General features: G+C 41.6%; 2 non-coding genes across 2 annotated transcripts; both read left to right on the forward strand.

Annotated features, from left to right (window-relative positions):
* The first annotated feature begins 5,262 nt into the window (after positions 1 to 5,262).
* On the forward strand, positions 5,263 to 5,333 carry TRNAG-GCC (transfer RNA glycine (anticodon GCC)). The gene has a single exon. It is a non-coding gene; the product is annotated as a tRNA-Gly (tRNA).
* Positions 5,334 to 5,694: 361 nt separating this feature from the next.
* TRNAA-CGC (transfer RNA alanine (anticodon CGC)) lies at positions 5,695 to 5,766 on the forward strand. Its single transcript has one exon. It is a non-coding gene; the product is annotated as a tRNA-Ala (tRNA).
* Positions 5,767 to 6,012: the final 246 nt, after the last annotated feature.

Below are 6,012 nucleotides of genomic sequence, written 5' to 3' on the forward strand. Positions count from 1 at the left end.
GGGCATTAACATGTCACAGTAACAGCCTCTTTGCTGGGGGTTCTGAGCAGGGGCCCCCCTTTATGACGTCCATATACTCTATTAATGGATATATATAAAGGGGGAATTGAGTTTGTAAACATCTGATGACTTCTAAGTTCTCTCACCCCTGTACAATTACTTAATATTCTCCTTTATCTTTCTATCTTTGTGATATTTTTAGCCCCGCGTGTTAAAGGTTTCACAATAATACCACAAACGTCGTAATTCCGGCTTATTAGTAGTTTGATCATTTATTGCAAAACAGGAATGTTTTCACGGAGCATGGAGTCATCGTACGCTCAGGGTGAAGAATGTGAGACACAAGCTGCTGGTCAGTGTTACTCAAGTCACTCGCCTTCAGACATCCAGGGATAGCGTGCAGGAATCTCGAAATGTCACGGATTCCCATCTGGAAAATCTGAGACCTCCGCATCTCCCCGCGAATAACAAAGATAAATATGGAAAGTTTAATTTAGTAAAATGATTATTGGATCGGACTGTAAACAAGGTTATGTAACCTGACAACTTTCTATAGTGCGTTGTGTATTTAAAGGGCCAGCGGGGCTTTAATGAAGATGGTTTGTCATATCCATACATGCCCCATGTGTTTCATTGCAGCCATCAGGATACATTTGGATACAATGTGACGGTCCCAGTGCTCATAGTAGCAGCAATAATGTTCCAGGCAATCGACTTGAAAAACATTTCAATGTACATCTTTTTTTTTTTTTGGACCAAGATCAATGAAAGAAGCAGGGGGTTTGGTACTTTTATATGGTAATAATGTATTCACCAGGTTCCTTTATATAACAAGTTCCTTTGCCTAGTTCCTTTGATTGCTCTCCCGGAACATCTAGGAGGAACCCAGATAAAGGAGAGACCTCCGGACGTTTTCATATTTCCCTAGGAGACTCTGTAAGGGTTCTGGTGAGTGACGTTGGGATTCTCAATCATTAGAATATTATGGGGTGTCCAGTTGCTACTTTAGGGGTAGGAAATGTGTTGGGATCATGTGTGAACGAGGTTTGAGCTCTATATGGGGTAGCTATGGTATGGTAAAGTTAGCAATGGCCTAAAAACAATGAGACTTTAAGCTAATGGGCCTCAATGTAAAATCTCCAACAGGAGCACTGACTAACACTATTAAGAGAATTAATATGGGCCAAAAGGATCTTTTGGTCGCCCATATGCTCCAGTGCCCGGGTGTTACCTCAATCCCTGCACCCACTACAGTTATGCCCGGCCTAAAAAACTTTAGGGTTGGACTGGCTGACCAAAGGACAGAAGTATGATCCGGTGGTTCAGGCCCTGACATGCGAATGCGATCTATTTAGGACCTTGGGTCGCCACTATTTTGCTACTATCTAAGGGCTCCCACTACCCAACCGTGCTGATGGCCCTTTACTGACAGTATGATAGCTGATTGGTGGGAGTGCCAGCTGTCAGACCCCACTTATGTCATGTTGATGAACTCTCCTAAAGTATAGTTCATTAATATAGGAGTATTGGACAACCCCTTTAATAATGATGTGTGGGCAGCTGTGAACATACAGGATTAATTATAACTGGGAAAGTGACAAAGAGCTGACACTTCAACCTCCATTGAAGTAGGATCTCCTGCCTTGAACATGTAATTACAGCAAAGATCTGCTAAGAACCAGCCACCTAGACAGGGATTCGTTTACTCAGAGGCGGAGAAGTACACTTCCAAGGCAAGAGCTTCCTCTGCTGAGAGGACTTGTCTCAGACACTCTGGATCCAGTGGTCAGTGATGAATATTGGGGTTTCCATCAATCTGATATTTATGGAAAATATATTTTTGGGTTCATAGCAAAAGGTTCTAACATAATGCATTCACTCACATCACCCTAAGGCCAGCCGAACACCTTCAACTTAATATCAGTATATGGATGATGCTATCCATGCTATGCTCATCTCTATAGTAAGGTAAAATCGTGATGGGAAACAAGTCCACAATATCTCCCGCCTGGGACCTTCAGGGGCGAAGATATCCTGGAAGTTGGGGATCTCATAATCTTTTAAAAGACCTATCACATCCCACAACCAGCCCTCATATGAGCTCACCAAGGGGAGGTATGTGGACAAAACCTTGGTCTAATAAAAAGCAGAGTTTGGGTTTTGTCATTTGCCAGTCCTGGAAAGTTACAGTTTACTGTGGTTCTGTTCATGTTCATACAAGGAGCATCTTCCTCCGCTAAGCTCTGAGCCATTTCCATGACATCAGGTTTAGTACTTTTCTTTTGTTATCCCATTTATTCTATGTGATTGTATATACTCTTGCTCTGTAAAACGTACCCCTGAAGCCATACGCTACCTGTAATGTCCAATCGGCCTCTATAAGCAATTGGTGGTAGCAGCTAATAGATTCTTTTGTTGTTGTGGAGTTTGCAGTGACCATACCGGCGTATATACAGTATATATGTGTATATATGTGTATATCCCAGAGATGTATTACGGCGTGGGACAGTATGGCTTATCTTCACTTCAGCCAGGTGAGGGATATGGTTGCTTATAATTTTTGTTTTTTTACAGGGCACATGGGCATCGTTGGATTAGGCGTAAGGTGAATATTTTTGTTGTTTATTATTTTCTGGGGTTTTTTTTACGGGGGACAAGGGCTTCAATGGAATAGGCATAAAGTGAGTATATCTGTGCTTTTATATTTTTAAATAAATGTGTAAATGTGTTTTCTGTAATTTCAAATAAAGGATTTTATTCTTGCTGTGTGTTTATTTCCAAACTTACTATGAGGATAGTAATGGGGGCATCTTATAGACCCCTCTCCATTACTAACCCCTGGGCTTGGTGTCACCTGACAACACAAAGGTGACATCAACCCCAACCTTATTACCCCACTTGCTTCCACCACAGGACAAGTGGGAAGTGCGAGGCTAAGCGCCAGAAAGTGGCACATTTCTGGGGCGGCTGAGGGCTGATGTTGGTAGCCTGGGGAGGGCAATATCTCTGACCTCTTCCCAGGCTATTAATTAACATCAACCCACAGCTGTCTGTTTAGCCTTTGCTGGTTTGAATTTCTAGGGGGACCTTAAGTCATAATTTTTCTCTGGTAACCCGTAAATTAAACTGGAAATGCTAAGCATACAGCTCGTAGCTGTTATTAATAGCCTGGGAACCTTATGGGGCATTGACCCTTGTCCCAGATTATTAACATTAGCCCCAGCTGTCGGCTTTCCCTCTGCTGGTTATGAAAATTGCATGGGAGCTCACACAGTTTTTCAAATGTAATTCTTTATTTTACACAGGAAGTAAACAGCAGGTGCTGAATATAACTTCCATCTTTGTCTCCTAGTCGCATTGATCTCAGCGTGAGCAGAAGACAATGATGAGAGCTGCCTTCAGCAGCCGGCTCCTGGGAACAGCGCAAACTGTGTTACTTCTTCCCAGGTGCCTGTACGTGTCACGCTGATGATAACTCCCATCATTGTCTCCTGGTTGTGCTGATCTCCATGTGAAAAACCTGACTTGTGAGCACCACCATTGAGTTCAACAGGTGTGCATATGTCCGTATTTGCGGCCCCTTAAAAAACAGACTGCATACGGACACAAAAAACGAACGTGTGAAGAAGCCCTAAGCCTGGGATTCATGTGTTCACATGGAGTTTTTTGGAGGCAGAAAAATCCAACTAATTTTCTGAGCAGAGACCAATTCAGTAAACCCTGCTTTTTTTTAATTTTTGAAAAGGATTGTGCTGTGTTTTTGTTTTTTTTTACACAGTATATTGCAATTTTTTATTTGACGGTGATAACTGTGGTGCGGAATCAACTTCAAAGAAGTCACTTTTTTTTTCCCCTTTTTTGAAACATCATCAGAAAGAAAATCTTTAAAAAAAAAAAAAAACTCCAAACTTGTCTGTAAGAACTGTGTTATGTTCCCATGATGAGATTTTGGTGAGTTTTTCATGCTGCGATTTTCATCTCTTTTTGCTGTGTCATGTTTTAAACAAAACGGCTTTGGCTTTATTTTTTATACTTCCTGGTAATTGGCTTTGATAAAACTTTATTCATACAGTCATGTGTGGATTACATGTGTCCTTGATGCGTTTCCGCAGCGGAAATGGTCTAAAAACGCACAGGACTTTTTTACCTGTGGATGTTCCACATCTAATGCAAGTTTATGGGGAAAATCTGCACATAAAACCCATCGCTCCCGCAAGAGAAATTGACATGTTGCGGATATGAAACCCGCACCCCAGGTCAGTTTACTCGGAGTAAAAAGAAGCAGGGAGCGGGCAGGAGATTTCTATAAATCCCATCCACTTTGCTGGAACTGTAAGACCCTGCATGCTTGAAGCAGGGAATATATGTAGCGTCAAACACTCATCGTGGGCACACAGCCTAAGGCGATGTTCACATGTTGCGTTTTTGCTAGGTTTTTTTTCCCACAGGCAAATGAGCTCTCTTGGCAGTAAATAAGCTGCTTACAAAAAGCAAGTTTTGCTAAGTTTTTGCTGCGTTTTTTTTTGTGCTGCATACTTGCTGTATTTTTTCTTCGTTTTTTCACCTACCCATTGTTTCCTATGGGTGAAAAAACACTGCAAATACGCAGAAAAAAAACGCTGAAAGAAGTGACATATGCTGTATTTTTCAAAAACGCAGCAGTTTTCCAAATCAGTCAGGAAAAAAAGAAACAATGCGTGTGCACGAGATTTCTGAAATCTCATAGATTTTGCTGAGTACCAAGCAAAAAGCAGCTTAAAATGTAAAAAGTAAATTTAAAAATGTAAATTTAATTTGAAAATGTAAAAAGCAGCTTATAATTTGCAAAAAAAAAAAATGCTGCACAAAACCACAACTTGTGAACAGAGCCTCGATTGGATTTCTCCGCTCAAATGAAGACTAAGCAGAGTATTTGAAATGTTTTTTTTTTTCTTCCTGCTGATTTGGAGTGAGTATGCTTCAGAATCCACCTGGAAAAGCTTCATGTGAAACTCAGATTTTTTTGTTTTAATTTCATTGTTTCATTTTTTCCTTAGCTTTCTTTGTAAATTGAAGACCCTGGTGTGATAAAAATGACCCCAGTTGGTATATGGCAGTGCTACTAGTGACTGTAAAACAAAAGTGATCTGATGAAAGAAGCAAAACTGGCAGAAGTTTGAAATAGAACCATTCCCCAAAAGTCACTACTCAATGCAGAAACTATTTCCCTCTGCTGCTCCCATAGACCTGTGTAGCACAGACATAGGAAGAGCACACAGGCAAGCATTGGTGGTTCAGTGGTAGAATTCTCGCCTGCCACGCGGGAGGCCCGGGTTCGATTCCCGGCCAATGCAGCTGAATTTTTTATTTATATTTTTTCATATCAAACAAACACCCTCCATACAGTGCACAAAATGCTGCATTCTTCCTGACCTTGTATAAGAGGATGCTTGTCTGTATACTGTGCTTATTGCACTATATTGTGTTACATTGTATCTCTCTAGGTCAGGCTGCATCTTTATACTCTGACATTAATTTCAACAGAATGCAGAGCATAAAATGTTTCTATCGTCGCTACATACAAGTTATTGCTCCCTGTGCTGCATTATGTATCTAGGCGGAAGCTACCAAACCACCAGGAAGTAGGGGGAGGAATAAAGAATGGCAGCTCCAATACCCTCTATGAGCAGGGAAGACGACTGACGCAGGCAGCTGGGGGATGTAGCTCAGTGGTAGAGCGCGCGCTTCGCATGTGTGAGGTCCCGGGTTCAATCCCCGGCATCTCCAGCGTTTTGGGGGGGGGGGGATTTTTTTTTTTTTTTCTCTTTATATTTATTTCTTTGTATTTAAGCTTTATTTCTATTATTGCATTCAGTGCAGCTTGCATTCGGGCTTACATCCTACATCCCATAGTAGTCCCATGCCCAAATACCCATGACACATCCTCCATCCCATAGTTCCGTGCCCATGTACCCATTCTGACATCGTCGCCATGGCAACCATTCTGACATCATCGTCGCCATGGCAACTTAT

The sequence above is a fragment of the Ranitomeya variabilis genome, chromosome 7 (assembly GCF_051348905.1).
Source record: "Ranitomeya variabilis isolate aRanVar5 chromosome 7, aRanVar5.hap1, whole genome shotgun sequence".
NCBI classification, from domain to species: Eukaryota; Metazoa; Chordata; class Amphibia; order Anura; family Dendrobatidae; genus Ranitomeya; species Ranitomeya variabilis.